The sequence below is a fragment of the Somniosus microcephalus genome, chromosome 19 (assembly GCF_052327205.1).
Source record: "Somniosus microcephalus isolate GS21.2 chromosome 19, FLI_Smic_1.0, whole genome shotgun sequence".
Taxonomy (NCBI): domain Eukaryota; kingdom Metazoa; phylum Chordata; class Chondrichthyes; order Squaliformes; family Somniosidae; genus Somniosus; species Somniosus microcephalus.
The window spans coordinates 42,641,547-42,657,273 of NC_141005.1; the positions used below are offsets into that span (position 1 = coordinate 42,641,547).

At 46.8% G+C, this 15,727-nt stretch overlaps 1 protein-coding gene and 1 pseudogene across 1 annotated transcript in view; both read right to left on the minus strand.

The window, feature by feature from the left end:
* LOC147104387 (transmembrane protein 132C-like) overlaps positions 1-15,727 on the minus strand; it is a 1,245,027-nt gene that overhangs the window by 383,602 nt on the left and 845,698 nt on the right. The window lies entirely within an intron of this gene.
* LOC147104388 (U2 spliceosomal RNA) lies at positions 15,325-15,494 on the minus strand (annotated as a pseudogene).

Here is a 15,727-nt window from a genome sequence, read left to right on the forward strand (position 1 = left end):
TTTGCAGGAGGCGTTGGCAGCGCCGTGCCCAGGCGCTAGTTGCTTTGCCCCACCCGTTAGCGCCCTCTTAGGGCACTAACGGGAGGCGCAAAGCAACCGAATTTTTAGGCCCAAGACTTCCACCAAAACGCAATCAGATCATCTCACTGCCAATATCCACCTCTACAAATTGTTGAGTAATTCTGACAACCAGCTAAATTCCTGATGTTAAAGGGACACACTAGGGTAATGCTCTTTAGTCTGTATCTGCAAAATACAACTTATATAAACAATATTTAAAAAATTATATAATTTAAAAAATCGTCAGGAGGTGACGGGCCTTCCAATCGAGGTTGTTACCTTCTCTGTTTCTGAGGCGGCACATGTTGTTTTGCCAGCTAACCCGATCTCCCAGCTCCTCTCACTAATCAATAATACATCTATGTCTGAACTTCTCAAGGTGCCATCATTACGGCGAAGACTAATAGCCTGAGGCTCTTCTCAGCTGATACAGAAATCATAATATTCTCTCCTACCTAACAGGAGAAGGATCCCATTCAATTTTTTGGTTAACAGTTAATTTGCAATGTTAGAATGATGTTATCGATGTACAAAGACATTTAGTAAAAATATACGACTCACTGGTGTTTCACAGTGAAATAAAGAGATGTAGAATGTATAATTCAGCTACAATCAATTTTTAATTTTCAGGTTAATATAATATGAAGAAGGAGAGACAGAGATAGAGAACATGTCTACCATCAAGAAATATAGCCAGGCACTGGAAAAATATAAGCATCAATTAGTTTGACGATGTGACAAGCTAAGAGCATTACCAACAGCCTTGAACATGACTTCAGATATATTGCCTGCCATATATGTGGCTGGCAGCAGTGTTTAGTGGTCAAATAATAAAGAAGGGAATCAGGAACCCTGCCCCCTTCAGATTCTGATGATTCTGTCCTCCGTTTCCACCACAAGATAAATTCCTTGAACATTACCATTCATTGTCCTTTAACATTTAAGCGACAGATGATTCTAGTTAGATTTGAAAACTTGCCACATACTCAGGAGAACCTTTCAGTTGAGAATCAAAATCAAATGCAGTACCGACTGTAAAGATGAATGGGTGCACGTAAAGCCTTAGCTCAAGTCCCATTGATTCCCTGTTCAAGTACTTCCTACACAACACCTCGATAGAGGATCAATGGGACTCTCACTGCAACTTGTGTTTCAGTCAAAAATTGGAAGAGTAGTCGCATCAGGTAACATCTTCCATCAAAGTAAATGCATCAGTTAGCAATACAGTAGCTCCTCGTTCACCTTGCCAAATGAACATGAAGTGTTCAATGTCCGGCTTATATTCACACAATTCATAAACTCCGATGTTAAGCAATGCTACAGATTTTGGGCCAAATCTGAAGTGGGGCATCTCGCAGTTAGAAACTGATGTGCCTCAATAATCCCGAGACTCGATGTTAGCGGAACAAAACAAGGCTTTTATTAACTTAGAAGATAACACGCAGTGGAGAGAGGTATCTTCCATCTGGAGCTCTGCAGTACTGGATATGAGGCCAGACTGAGCTGGCTTACATAGAGGCCAGGTATGGGCGGAGCCCTACACACAACACATTCCATACATTCCAATATACAATACAATGGTGAGGAGAAACCTGAAACCAACCACAGTCACAGGCAATACAATGGTGAGGGGAAACCTGAAACCAACCACAGTCACAGGCAGTGATGAATGGAATATTTCATCACATTCACCCCTTCTATAGACTTAGTCTGTTCGGGGGTTTGGTAGTCCTCTGCGACCGACGTGGCTGTTGTGGTGTCGCGGGTGTCGGCTGGGTGTCCCCGGTGGCCTCCTGGGTCTCTGCCGGGGGTGCCGCCAGGGTTGTTGAAGGGGTAGTTGGTGGGGGTGCCGTTGGTCGATGTTCTTCCGGGGGTGATGAAAGAGTAGTGGGTGGGTAAGAGTTGCTGTGGTCGTTGTTGCTGCTATTGCCGTGGTTGTTGTCGTTACCGGCTGGGGCGACGTCTTTTATGGACACGGTGTCCTCCCTTCCGTCGGCGTGCCGGACATACGCGTATTGGTGGTTGGCATGGAGTAGGTGCACTGGCTCCACGAGAGGGTCCGTCTTATGGCCCCTCACATGCCTTCGCACGAATACCGGACCTGGGGTGGAGAGCCATGACGGCTTGGATACGCCTGAGGTGGATTTCCGGGGAAAGCTAAACATTCGTTCATGAGGCGTGGCATTAGTGGCAGTACACAATAGCGACCGTATCGAATGGAGCACATCTGAGAGGACTTCCTGCCAGTGGGAGATAGGGAGGCCCTTGGTCCTTAGAGCTAGAGTGACTGCTTTCCATACTGTCCCGTTCTCTCGCTCCACTTGACCGTTACCCCGGGGGTTGTAGCTGGTGGTACGGCTTGTGGCGATACCCCTGGACAGCATGTACTGGCGTAGCTCTTCACTCATGAAGGACGCCCCCCTATCCGTGTGGATGTAGCTCGGCATACCGTTGAGGCATTTAATGACCGTGGCGCTGGTCATGTCTGGGCAGGGGAAGGCGAATGGGAACCGGGAGTATTCGTCCACAATGTTCAGGAAGTAAACATTGCGGTCGACGGACGGGAGGGGGCCCTTGAAATCTAAGCTGAGCCGCTCAAAGGGCCGTGTAGCTTTGATTAAGTGGGCTCTATCAGGGTGGTAGAACCGAGGCTTGCACTCAGCGCAAGTGCGGCAGTTCCTGGTCAGAGACCGAACTTCCTCAATCGAGTAGGGTAAGTTGCGGGACTTTATGAAGTGGAACAGCCGCGTGACCCCTGGGTGGTAGAGGTCATTGTGGAGGGTCTGTAGCCGATCCCCGGTGGCGCTGGCACACATCCCTCGTGAGAGGGCATCTGGGGATTCGTTAAGGGCCCCTGGCCGGTAAATGATGTCATACTCGAAGGTGGAGAGCTCGATCCGCCACCTAAGAATCTTATCATTTTTGATCTTCCCCCTCTGTTTATTATTGAACATAAACGCTACCGACCGCTGGTCGGTAAGTAGGGTGAAGCGTTTGCCGGCTAGGTAGTGGCGCCAGTGGCGCACTGCCTCCACGATGGCTTGGGCCTCCTTTTCCACGGAGGAGTGTCTGATCTCGGGCCCTTGGAGGGTCCTCGAGAAGAAAGCTACGGGCCGCCCCGCCTGGTTGAGGGTGGCCGCCAAGGCAAAGTCAGGCGCATCACTTTCCACTTGAAATGGAGTGTTCTCGTCCACTGCCTGTAGCGTGGCCCGCTCAATATCCTGCTTAATGCTTTTGAAGGCGGCGTGGGCCTCAGCAGAAAGCGGAAAAGAGGATGCTTTCAAGAGGGGGCGGGCTTTGTCGGAGTAGTTGGGGACCCATTGGGAATAATAAGAAAATAACCCCAGGCACCTTTTCAGGGCTTTGGGAGTGTTGGGCAGGGGCAGCTCCCGTAGGGGGCGCAATCGGTCGGGCTCTGGTCCGATTTCCCCATTCCCCACCACGCTGCCTAGTATGCAGAGGCGCGTGGTGTTGAAAACGCACTTGTCCTCGTTGTAGGTGAGGTTGAGTTTTTGTGCGGTTTTCAGGAACCTCTCGAGGTTCGAGTCGTGATCCTGCTGGTTGTGACCGCAGATGGTGACGTTGTCGAGGTAGGGGAAGGTTGCCTGCAAGTGGTGGTCATCGACCATGCGATCCATCTCCCTCTGGAAGACCGAAACCCCATTCGTCACCCCAAAGGGGACTCTGAGGAATTGGTAGAGGCGTCCGTTCGCCTCGAAGGCGGTGTACGGGCGGTCCTCTGGTCTAATAGGGAGCTGGTGGTACGCTGATTTGAGGTCGATGGTGGAGAACACCCGGTATTGGGCGAATTGGTTCACCATTTCTGATATGCGGGGTAGCGGGTAGGCGTCTAGTTGGGTGTACCTGTTGATCGTTTGGCTATAGTCGATCACCATCCGTTTCTTCTCGCTACCCCTTACCACCACCACTTGGGCGCGCCACGGGCTATTGCTGCATTCAATAATGCGCTCTTTCAGGAGCCTGTCTACCTCGGTCGCGATAAACCGCCTGTCCTCCCAGCTGTACCTCCTGCTTTTGGTCGCTATTGGCCGGCAGTTAGGGGTAAGGTTCGCGAATAGCGAAGGCGGCTTTACCTTCAGGGTAGCCAGGCCGCACACTGTGAGGGGCGGCTGGGACCCACCGTACTTGAGCGTGATGCTTTGGTGGTTGCACTGGAAATCCAGGCCCAAGATCACGCTCGCGCATAGATTCTTCATGATTAATACTTTAAAATTATCGTATACAGTCCCGTTAACGGACAATTGTACCGTGCAGTAACCCAAAATGGTCGATGTCTGGGTTTTATCAGCCATAGAGATGGTACCCCGAGTAGGGACCACCTTTAGGGAGAGTTGTTGTGCCAGTTCAGGGTGGATAAAACTCTCCGTGCTTCCACTGTCAATTAAACATTTAACCCTGCACCCGTTTACCTCGATGTCCACCATTGATTTGGATAGCGGGTGCGGCCTGGTCTGGTCCACTGTGACCGATGCCACTGTCGGGCCCTGATCGAGACAAGATGGCGTCCACGCTGTCTGCTCATAAGATGGCGGACCCCACGAGGTCGGGCAAGATGGCGTCCAAGATGGCCGCTCCCACGGCGCGCACGCGGCGGTGGCGGGTTTTCCGGCGGTTGGTTTTCCGGCGGGGTTCCCTCTGCACACCTTCCCGAAGTGCCCCTTCTTACTGCACTTAAAGCAGGTGGTGCCTTTCGCCGGGCACAGGTTTCTGGTATGCTTTGGCTGCCCGCAGAAGTAGCAGTTGGGTCCCCGACGCGTCGCGGCTGTCGTAGGGCTTCTGGGGGGAGAGCGGGGCCCCGACGGTGTCGGGCTGCCGGGCGGGGAAGATGCCTTCCAAGATGGCGGCGCCCTTGGTGCACACGTGGCGGCGTGGACGGCGCGGGCTGAAGAGTAGGCGTCCGAGTTTCTCTGGGCCACATCCAGGGATCGCGCGGTGTCCGCAGCCTGTTTCAGGTCCAATCCCGTTTTTTCCAGCAGTCTTTGCCGGATGTAAGTGGAGCTGAGGCCTGTGATAAAGGCATCGCGAACAAGCTCGTCGGTGTACACTGCGGCTTTTACATCTCGGCACTTGCAGTCTTTGCCAAGCATTTTCAGGGTGCCTAGGAACTCCTCCACCGATTCCCCAGGTCGCTGTGCGCGAGTGGCGAGCAGATGCCTAGCATACACCTCATTCGTAGGCTGCTGGTAATGCGCCTTTAAGATGTCGCAGGCGGCCAGGTACGTGTCGGCGTCTTGGATGAGGGGGTAAACCCGGTGGCTTACCCAATTCCGCAGAATTCCGAGTTTCATCCTCGCAGCGTCCGTAGCGTCTTTGACGGCTGCGGAATTGTCCAGGAAGAATTCCATACACATAAACCAGTGTCCGAAGCGTGCTGATGCGTCCGGAGCATGCTGATCCAAATCCAAACATTCGGGTTTCAGGAGTTGATCCATTGTGTTGAAAAATAAATTAATAAAATTGATGTGCCTCAATAATCCCGAGACTCGATGTTAGCGGAACAAAACAAGGCTTTTATTAACTTAGAAGATGACATGCAGTGGAGAGAGGTATCTTCCATCTGGAGCTCTGCAGTACTGGATATGAGGCCAGACTGAGCTGGCTTACATAGAGGCCAGGTATGGGCGGAGCCCTACACACAACACATTCCATACATTCCAATATACAATACAATGGTGAGGAGAAACCTGAAACCAACCACAGTCACAGGCAATACAATGGTGAGGGGAAACCTGAAACCAACCACAGTCACAGGCAGTGATGAATGGAATATTTCATCACAGAGACTTTTTCCTGCACCCTTCAGTTCGAATATAATTAGCGCCATAACTTGCTGGAAGTGCGAGCTGATAATGGGGCTTCTGGGTCCTTTGTGAACGATGGGACCAACAGTGTATATTCTTAACCAATGAGATTTAAGGATTGAGGAAGAAACAGAGGAACGACGGAGTGGGAGGGTGAATTAGAGTCAAATCAGGTACAGAAAGAGAAATAAAGAGAGGGAAAGAAAGATTGGATTAAGAGAGAGAAAGAGCCAGAAAGGAAAAGTAAGAAAAAATTTAAAATTTATAAAATCTCTAAGAAGAATTTACTACATACAGAAATGAGACTCACCAGTTTAAATAGTTCCCTTTATGGGCCAAAGAGGTTGATTGGCATTGTATTAACAATTAGCACATCGTTAAGAGGGTGCTTATATGCTATTAATTATGAGCCTAACTTTCTGCGGCGAGTTTATTGGGAAATTAATGTGAAAATCCAGCAAGTTCTTAAAAATAACGGAGAGGCTAAGGGTGAGATGCCATTTGTGAGAGGCAAACAGCGACCAGCAAGTTCTGGAGATTCACAATTCACGGCATATCTCTTCTTCCCCTAAACTTGCTGGCCAATTTGCGCATTAATAACGTTGTGAACTTGCCGTTATTTTTCCAGGACGATTTGGCCGATAGGGTTGATGCGATGTAGTTTTGGATGTTCCGTGACACAAAGCTGGTCGTAAAACTTAGGAGGAGTCAGGCCAGTAATCTGACAGCTCAGCTCACTAAAGCCATCTCCAGGAGACAGTCTCCCTCCACTTAAGCTTCGTACCAGTTCTACCATATTGCAAAGTTGATGCGCCATCAATTACTCAAAAGACTGAGGTTAAGCGAGTAACAATCAGGCTTTTATTAACTAAAGAATGAAGGTCTTGTCTCGAGTGGTCGACCCGTCCAGAATACTAAGGGACTGGGAGGTAGTCACTTATATACCTGGAATAGTGGGAGGAGTCAGCCGAGGCATGTCCAGACCTGTACCTAGTGGAATACACATACACATACAGACAGGTATGACAGTGGTTTACCACAAAAGTGAAACTTGGCAACTTGTTAATAGAGAGTTCATACTCCTGCAAACTCTCTCCTTACAAAACAAATTATTTGGCATTATGAAGCGGATGCTCAAGCATGCATTGGCAGAGTTCCGCCATTGGGCAGAGATCAAAATAGCAGCCAGCAGTATAACTCGGGTCTGCTGTCTCAACTGTGCCGTTAAATCAAACAATCAGTGCTAAAGATGTGGAAATCACCACCTTATGTTATGCGACTTAATGCTCATTCATTACTTTGTTCTTCTAGGATGGGTTCGATGAAAAATTGGGACAATGTTTAGCAAACCAGTCCCCACCCCCTCAGTTCTACAGACTTAGATTTCTCATGATGAAATATGGCTTCAGTCCTCAACAGCACTGGTAGCCAAAAGGACAATCTGATAAAACCCAGAGATACACCGACCAGAAAAACAAATGTGGGAATGGGATCCGTGATGTGACCCTTTAGAAATAATAACATACAGATAGAAACGCAGCCCGTGGGGGTGGTCGCTCTGGCAGCCTGCCTTTCTTCCGTGGCTGGGTGGCCCTGGAGAAGGAGCACGTGGTGTCCGTCAGTACACTTGAGGCCTTTCACGACCGGTGGGCATGACAGGCTCTGGAGGGCCCGGTGGCTCGTGCAGATAATATCATTTAAGTTCCTAACTTTCCTTTGTTTTTGCTTAAGTTCTTTATTCATTGTGCCCCTCTAAAAAGGGGGTACTTTTCTTAGGTTTGTGGTTTGATGACACTGGGGCAATCCAGTGTCTCCTTATTGCTTCATTAAGAAAAGGCATCTAGATAGAAAGGTCAATCATATGTACCACCACATGTGAATGGAATCCTTAGCAGATTGTAGTTTAAAGCGACCTGCTGTAAGATGATATAACACAGTAGGGAGCTGCATGGATCATCTGTATGGGAAGGACAGACACCTTGTCTGACTGATAGGCTAATTATGCAAAATATGGAAGCAAATTATGAGAATAATGACTGATAACACTGACCCCACTAAAGCAATTACATTGAGCTGATTTGGAATGATGAACAGCAATACTGACATCAAATCCAGCTGAGTTAGAATACTATACACTGTTACCGTGCTAATTATTGCAAATCCAATAGCAAGAACACATGAAGGCTCTCCTCAGTTCTCAGATTATAAGATGGGGCACAGTCAGTCTGCAAGGCACAGTCATTGGCCTGGAGATGGAAACTAAAGAAATGTAGGTGGTCAGGTTTTGTAGTTAGAAGTTGCGTAGAAAGAGGAAAGACAAAAACAAGCAACGTGTCAAAGCAAGCAAGTCATCCCAAAAATGGAACCGGGCACGAGTTTATTAATGTTTTCCATTTTCTATGGGGTGGAGTGAGATTGAGTTAAGTAAATGGAATTTGCTTGGACTGTTCCTCTGTATGTTCACTTGTGGTCTGTGAAATAAAGTAGCTTAACGGTTCGTATCTGGCCTTGTCTCACCAAAGTGTTCCAGTCTGACTTCATAAAGGGTGGAGAAGTACACACGAAAGCAATTGTGAAAGACACAGTATTCAGCTCAGATCCACTGCATAATTAGATATTCCTGAAGGCCAGGTGCTCAGATGACTTACGGGAGTGACCAGTACCCGAGAGAATATCTAAGGCAGACCCAAAATTTTAACAAGCTCACTTGCATGATTTTGCAGCCAGTATCCCAGTTCTGGCCCAATGCAACAAAAAAATTGAGTCAGGACTGACTAATCAGGAGTTGACAGTAAAGACAAAATGTTTCTTTGTCGTAGCATGATGTTTCAATACTGATACATCTTTTTCTCTAACTAAAATGGCAGGGGGTTGGGAACCTGTGCAGGGTGACAGAGGAAAGAGAAGCAAGGATAGAAACAAAAGACAGGAAGGAGAAAAGCAAAAGTGCAAGGCAGAGAAAGCAAGGGTGTAAATCAAACAGGGCTACAGTAAATAATAATTCTAAAAGGACTAAGAGTGTTAAAAAAACAAGCCTGAAGGCTTTGTGTATTAATGCGAGGAGCATTCGTAATAAGGTGGATGAATTAGCTGCGCAAATAGATGTAAACGGATATGATGTAATTGCAATTACAGAGACATGGCTTCAGGGTGACCAAAACTGGGAATTCAACATCCAGGATTATTCAATATTCAGGAAGGACAGGCAAAAATTAAAAGGCGGTGGGGTAGCGTTGCTGGTTAAAGAGGAGATTAACACAATAGTAAGGAAGGATATTAGCTCTGATGAGGTGGAATCTGTATGGGTAGAGCTGAGAAATACCAAGGGGCAGAAAACATTAGTGGGAGTTGTATACAGACCCCCAAACAGTAATGCTGAGGTTGGGGATGGCATTAAATGGGAAATTAGAGATGCATGCAATAAGGGCACAGCAGTTACCATGGGTGACTTTAATCTACATATAGATTGGGCTAACCAAATTAGTAACAATACTGTGGAGGAGGAATTCCCAGAGCGTATAGGGGATGGTTTCCTGGACCAATATGTCGAGGAACCAACTAGAGATCAGGCCATCTTAGACTGGGTATTATGTAATGAGAAAAGATTAATTAGCAATGTTGTTGTGCGAGGTCCCTTGGGGAGGAGCGATCATAATATGATAGAATTCTTCATTAAGATGGAGAGTGAAGTAGTTGACTCAGAGACTAGGGTCCTGGATTTAAATAAAGAAAACTACGATGGTATGAGGCGCGAGTTGGCTAGGATGGATTGGGGAATGTTACTTAAAGGGTTGACGGTGGATAGGCAATGGCAAACATTTAAAGATTGCATGGATGAACTACAGAATTTGTTCATCCCTGTTTGGCATAAAAATAAAACAAAAAAGGTGACTCTACCGTGGCTAACAAGGGAAATTAGGGATAGCATAAGATCCAAGGAGAGGACATATAAATTGGCCAGAAAAAGCAGCAAACCTAAGGATTGGGAGCAGTTTAGGATTCAGCAAAGGAGGACAAAGGGATTAATTAAGAGGGGGAAAATAGAATATGAGAGTAAGCTTGCAGGTAACATAAAAACTGACTGTGAAAGCTTCTATAGATATGTGAAGAGAAAAAGATTGGTGAAGTCAAGCGTAGGTCCCTTGCAGTCAGAATCAGGGGAATTTATAATGGGGAACAAAGAAATGGCAGACCAATTAAATGCATACTTTGGTTCTGTCTTCACAAAGGAGGACACAAATAACCTTCCAGAGATGTCGGGGAACATAGGGTCTAATGAAAGGGAGGAATTGAATTAAATCAGTATTTGTAGGGAAATGATGTTAGGGAAATTGACAGCATTGAAGGCCGATAAATCCCCAGGGCCTGATAATCTACATCCTAGGGTACTTAAGGAAGTGGCCCTAGAAATAGTAGATGCATTGCTGGTCATCTTCCAAAATTCTATAGACTCTGGAATAGTTCCCATGGAAGACAGATTATTATCTGAATGGCAATAGATTGGGAAAAAGGGAAGTGCAACGAGACCTGAGTGTCCTTGTGCACCAGTTGCTGAAGGTAAGCATGCAGGTGCAGCAGGCGGCTAAGAAGGCAAATGGTATGTTGGCCTTCATAGCGAGAGAATTCGAGTACAGGAGCAAGGATGTCTTGCTGAAGTTGTACAAGGCCTTGGTGAGACTACACCTTGAGTATTGTGTGCAGTTTTGGTCACCTTATCTAAGGTAGGATGTTCTTGCCATGGAGGGAGTGCAGCGAAGATTCACCAGACTGATACCTGGGATGGCAGGAATGACGTATGAAGAGAGGTTGGATCGATTAGGCTTATATTCGCTAGAGTTTAGAAGAATGAGAGGGGATCTCATTGTAACTTATAAAATTCTAACAGGACTAGACAGACTAGATGCAGGAAGGATGTTCCTGATGGCGGGGGGAGTCCAGAACCAGGGGTCACAGTCTAAGGATAAGGGGTAAGCCATTTAGGACTGAGATGAGGAGGAATTTCTTCACCCAGAGAGTGGTGAACCTGTGGAATTCTCTACCACAGAAGGTAGTTGAGGCCAACTTACTAAATATATTCAAGAAGGAGTTAGATATATTTCTTAAGGCTAAAGGGGTCAAGGGGTATGGGGAGAAAGCAGGGACAGGGTACTGAATTTGGATGATCAGCCATGATCTCATTAAATGGCAGAACAGGCTCGAGGGGCCGAATGGCCTACTCCTGCTCCTATCTTCTATGTTTCTATGTTTCTCAACCAACCCTCCCTTCCATGCACCCAGTGTAATGCTCGCTTTTCCCGCACTGGGCAAAGGCAGGCATGTTCAGCTACTCCATGAATAAAAAGGATCACGCTCTATTATTAAGCAACTGGCCCGCTACTATTATTAGGAATTCATTCATTTTTCACCTACGTTCAAAATAAAGAACGGAAAGAATGATTGGGACCTGCACCTGTTAGAATAGTTAGAATGACAGTTTCCAAACTGACAGACATGATGATCTGAAACAAGCAACTCAAACAATAAGCTGAGCTGCCAGAACTCTGATTTCACTAGTTTCATCCTCTAGTCTATACAGGCCAACAAAATGAGATCTAGATTGGTTGCTAATTCAGACGTGGGGTTCCTGAAATCATTGGGATTAATCGACACTGCTCACTGGACTCCCCTCAGAGGAAGCTTCACAACTGGTAATTGTACTGAAAATAAATGAAAACTACCCACAGGACAATATTAATTACACTCCCTCCATTAGCAGCCTGGTAATTGAACCACTCATTTTCACAGTAGGAGCCCAACTGACTTTGAAAAAAGGGGATGTTAAATTTCACTGTTATAATGAAACACGGCGACATAAATGATGCACATCATAAAAGCAGACAGAATCAAAATGCCAAGGGAAGTGAACATTTATTTTACTGCTCATTGAGGTGTAAGAGATGCAATGCAATATTTTCCCACCAGTCCTGTAGCAATCCATAGCTCATCCTCAAAATAAATCACTCAACACTGCATAATTCACTAATGTTGAGCTATCGTTTACTTCCGTATAAAAAACACATTGAAAACATTTAATAATAAAAAAAAAGATTTAATTATGATTTCAAATCTTCACATTTATACTGGGGGTGGTTTGCTGCTAGAAATTTTTCCGACATGATTGAGCAGAAACTTGATCCAGTGCAAAATTACACAGGATTACATCGGATATACGGCACAGAAACAGGCCATTGGGCCCAACCAGTCCATATCGGCGTTTATGCTCCGCACGAGCCTCCTCCCGTCTTTCCTCATCTAACTCTATCAGCACAACCCTCTATTCCCTTCTCCCTCATATGCTTATCTAACCTCCCCTTAAATGCATCTCTACTATTCGCCTCAACCACTACCCAAAGAGTGGTGAGAATGTGGAACTCGCTACCACAGGGAAAGAAGTTTCAAAATGCAGGTTATTTTAATGATAAAAGAACCAGCTGAGCCAGTCCACGCTACTTTCTCTCTCACTTCTCACAATAAATCCCTGGGATTTTATTAAGTATTGCAGGAACAAGTCTAGGCTTTCACTACAGTAATGTAGATAATGGGAGCTGGCCGTAAATACAGCCTGAAATTATAATGCACCATTAAAACTTCCTTGTCCTCTCCTGAAGATCCTGTTGGTTCAAAGCAGTGAGCAGCTGAGCCACGTCGACGAGGAAGATCCTCGGATCACTCCCTGGTCTCTGCTGATACAGCTAATCTCAGCCGGAGCGACAGTCGGCTGCTATAGTTGGCCCCCGGAGTTGGGGAGGGGAAAATCAGCCCAGGTACTCGCTCCTGATCACTGTCCAGTGGCACCTGTCACTACGTGTATGTGGATGACGGGTGAGGATAGGATAGGATAGGATCAGGCTCAGCTGTGATGTGGGATCAAGGATTCAGCTGATACCCACTGACAAAGCTCGCAGAGTGCCGGCTGCCTCAAAGCAAACCTATCTTAAAGTGGGGGCCTCAGACAAGGGTTAGGCCCCTTAATTGCATATGCAAATGGCCTAATACCTGTTTCAGGCATGGTCCCTGGACACCTATTATTTTTCCTTCACCAATATGGCGGGCACCGCACTTCCGGCCAGAAATCTGCATACGCTTCCTTCACAGCATATTATATCATTAGTAGGCCAGTCTAAGCCTGAAAAATGGGCGCTGTGTGGCCAAGTTTATAGACCTTAATATTCAATCATCACCTGCTGAATGACCCAGAGATTTTGACTCCAATGACCATCAGTCTTTGCATGATTGCTCTGACATCAGCCCTGAATTTACCTTTCACTAATTTAATAACATACTCTCTTGTACCTCCTTGTCATATAGTCATGGCTTATCCTGAAATAATGCTCTGGATTAGCCTTTTCTAACTTACTTACTAGAAGGTCCCCTTTCATCTGTCTCCTTTCAAGGCTTTGGCAGGTACAAACCACTGCAAATCACTGTGATTTTCATGCAAGAGTTTTCTCTGAAAGGTTAGTGGAACAAAGATTGAGATAGTGAGGGAATAAAAAGGAAATTTCAACTCAGAAAATCTTGTTTGAAGATTGTGTAATATCAAATCTCATCTCGGCAACAGCTGTTGTACTTCAAGCTAATTATTTTCTATCCTTTCCAAAACGAAGGGCTCGATTTTCAGTGTGCCGTGGCGTCCCCGAAATCGGGGATCACGAGCCCATCCCACCCCCAACCCGCCTCCATGCCAATTTCAAAGGAGGCGGGTACCCACCCTGCACTGGGACCCACTTACCCGAGGCGGGAAGAGATTAGTGCCAATTAACTGCCTGTTAACAGGCAGTTTTTAGCCTAATCCTATTTTTAAGCTTGAACTGTGGGAATCCCGATGGCTCCAAACCACGCCAAGTTGGAGGAGTCGGGCCGTCGGGTTGAAGGGCTTGGAGGGGTCGAGATATCGGTGATCAGGTGAGTGATGGGTGCATGAATGCAAAGGTAAGTGTGTTTGGTGTGTCTAAAGTGATTAAATACGTTTTACATACCTTTTCTTACCTTTTCAGCCTTCCTTCCTTTAGGCTCGGGGAGTCCCTCATCTCACCGGCACAGAAGCAAAAGTGACAGCCTTCAGCTTTCTGTGCAGGAGAGATTTCTAACTGAGTCTGTGGAGAAGGACTCATGTTAGAAGTAAGACTGTCAGTGTTTGACAGCTTCAAACAGCTGTGAAACACTGATATTTCATCAGTCAAAACGTCTTGACAGATGAAATTTCAGTCTGTGACGTCACCTGTTGCCGGGTGGCCCTTAATTGGCCTGCTGAGCCTGCTGGGCGGGCTCAACAAGGTCAATCAAGTTAAAATCGCGTGGATTGACCGCAGCTCAATGGAGGTGCGACTACAACCCCGAAAGTTGTAGTCCCACCTTCAACCCGACTTCTGAATGAAAATCCAGCCCAAAGTTTAACATTTATACCTGCAATAGTAACTTGAGCTTAAAAGGTGAGAACAAAACTTAAGTGATTCATAAACTCTTCAGGACTCCAGAACTGCATCAAAGACCACAAGATTGTGGCACTCGTGTTTTATCTGATGGAATGTAACTCTATCACCAGCCTCTCTGCCACAGTGCACAGCAGTGTTAGAGAACTGATGTAGTGACACACTTGTAAGGACAAGGTAATTGCTGAATTTGCACTGATGTTGATTCGGCTCCTTCATACCGCCAGGGATGGCAGGTCTCCTGATGACGTCAATGAAAGAGGATTGGAGAGAGGTGTACATAATATTAAACCGCGAAGAAAAGCTAAGTCTGAAACACCTGGCTCCCTTTGGACTTTGGACTTTTGACAGTTTGCCCATTCCGGCAGCAAACCAGCTGGAGCCGTTTTGAGGCCCAGACCTCATTTTAATAGAACTGGGCAGCAAACGGGCATCTTGATGCAGCTTGCCGGACTCATGTCGGCGCAATACCGGGCATCCCATAGACTGCCCGGTCGGCAACAGGAGGGGATGGTGGGGCTGGGGGAGGGACGTTCATGATCGCGGTGGGGGGGGGGTGGGGGTGATGGAAACGAGGGCACAAGGCTCCAGCGGCCCAGATTATTGTTCCAGAGGCCCCAAGGAGGTCCTCTGCTCCTCCTGGCCCCACAGAAATAATTGACATCGTACTTTATCAGGGCCTCTTCGGCTCTATCGCCAGTGAAACTGGTCGGAGGTTACACGCCACAGGCTCCGAGCAGTTCTGTCCGAAAATGGCAATCGGGGTCCTATGAACGTAACTGCACCTCGATTTGCGGAATATAAGTGGCCTACTACCTGAAACAGGCAGACGCTTCATCTGTTCAGCGCAGCAGGCCCCTTGTAAAAGTGGCAGCGGGTCAATCCCGACATTGGAAGAGCAATAAATCTACTGAAATATAAACAGAAAATGCTGGAAATACTCAGCAGGTCAGGCAGCATCTGTGGAAAGAGAGAGCTGCGCCGTTCCTGGAAGCACTGCAACACCAGGTCGCTGTGTGGAGTGGACGGAGAAAGCTGCACTTGTTCCAAAAATGTATTTAATATTTGGTCACCAGATGGGGGAACGTATCAGATATCAAACTGATCAGAACAGATCTTATCAAAAAGGCCGAGAAGAGAAGTAAATCTACTGACCCCATTTTAAGGCCGTTACCACCCAGTTAGCGCCAATTTGAGCACGTTAAAATTGAGCCCCTTGCTTCAAATGAGATCACAACAGGAGGGCAAGGGGGCACATGTTTCAACTGGAGAAGTCAAATTTAGGACCAATGTTAGGAAGTTCTCCTTTACATAAAGAATGATCAACACATGGCGGGATTGTAGAGGCACAAAAATCCCTTGGAATTATTAAAG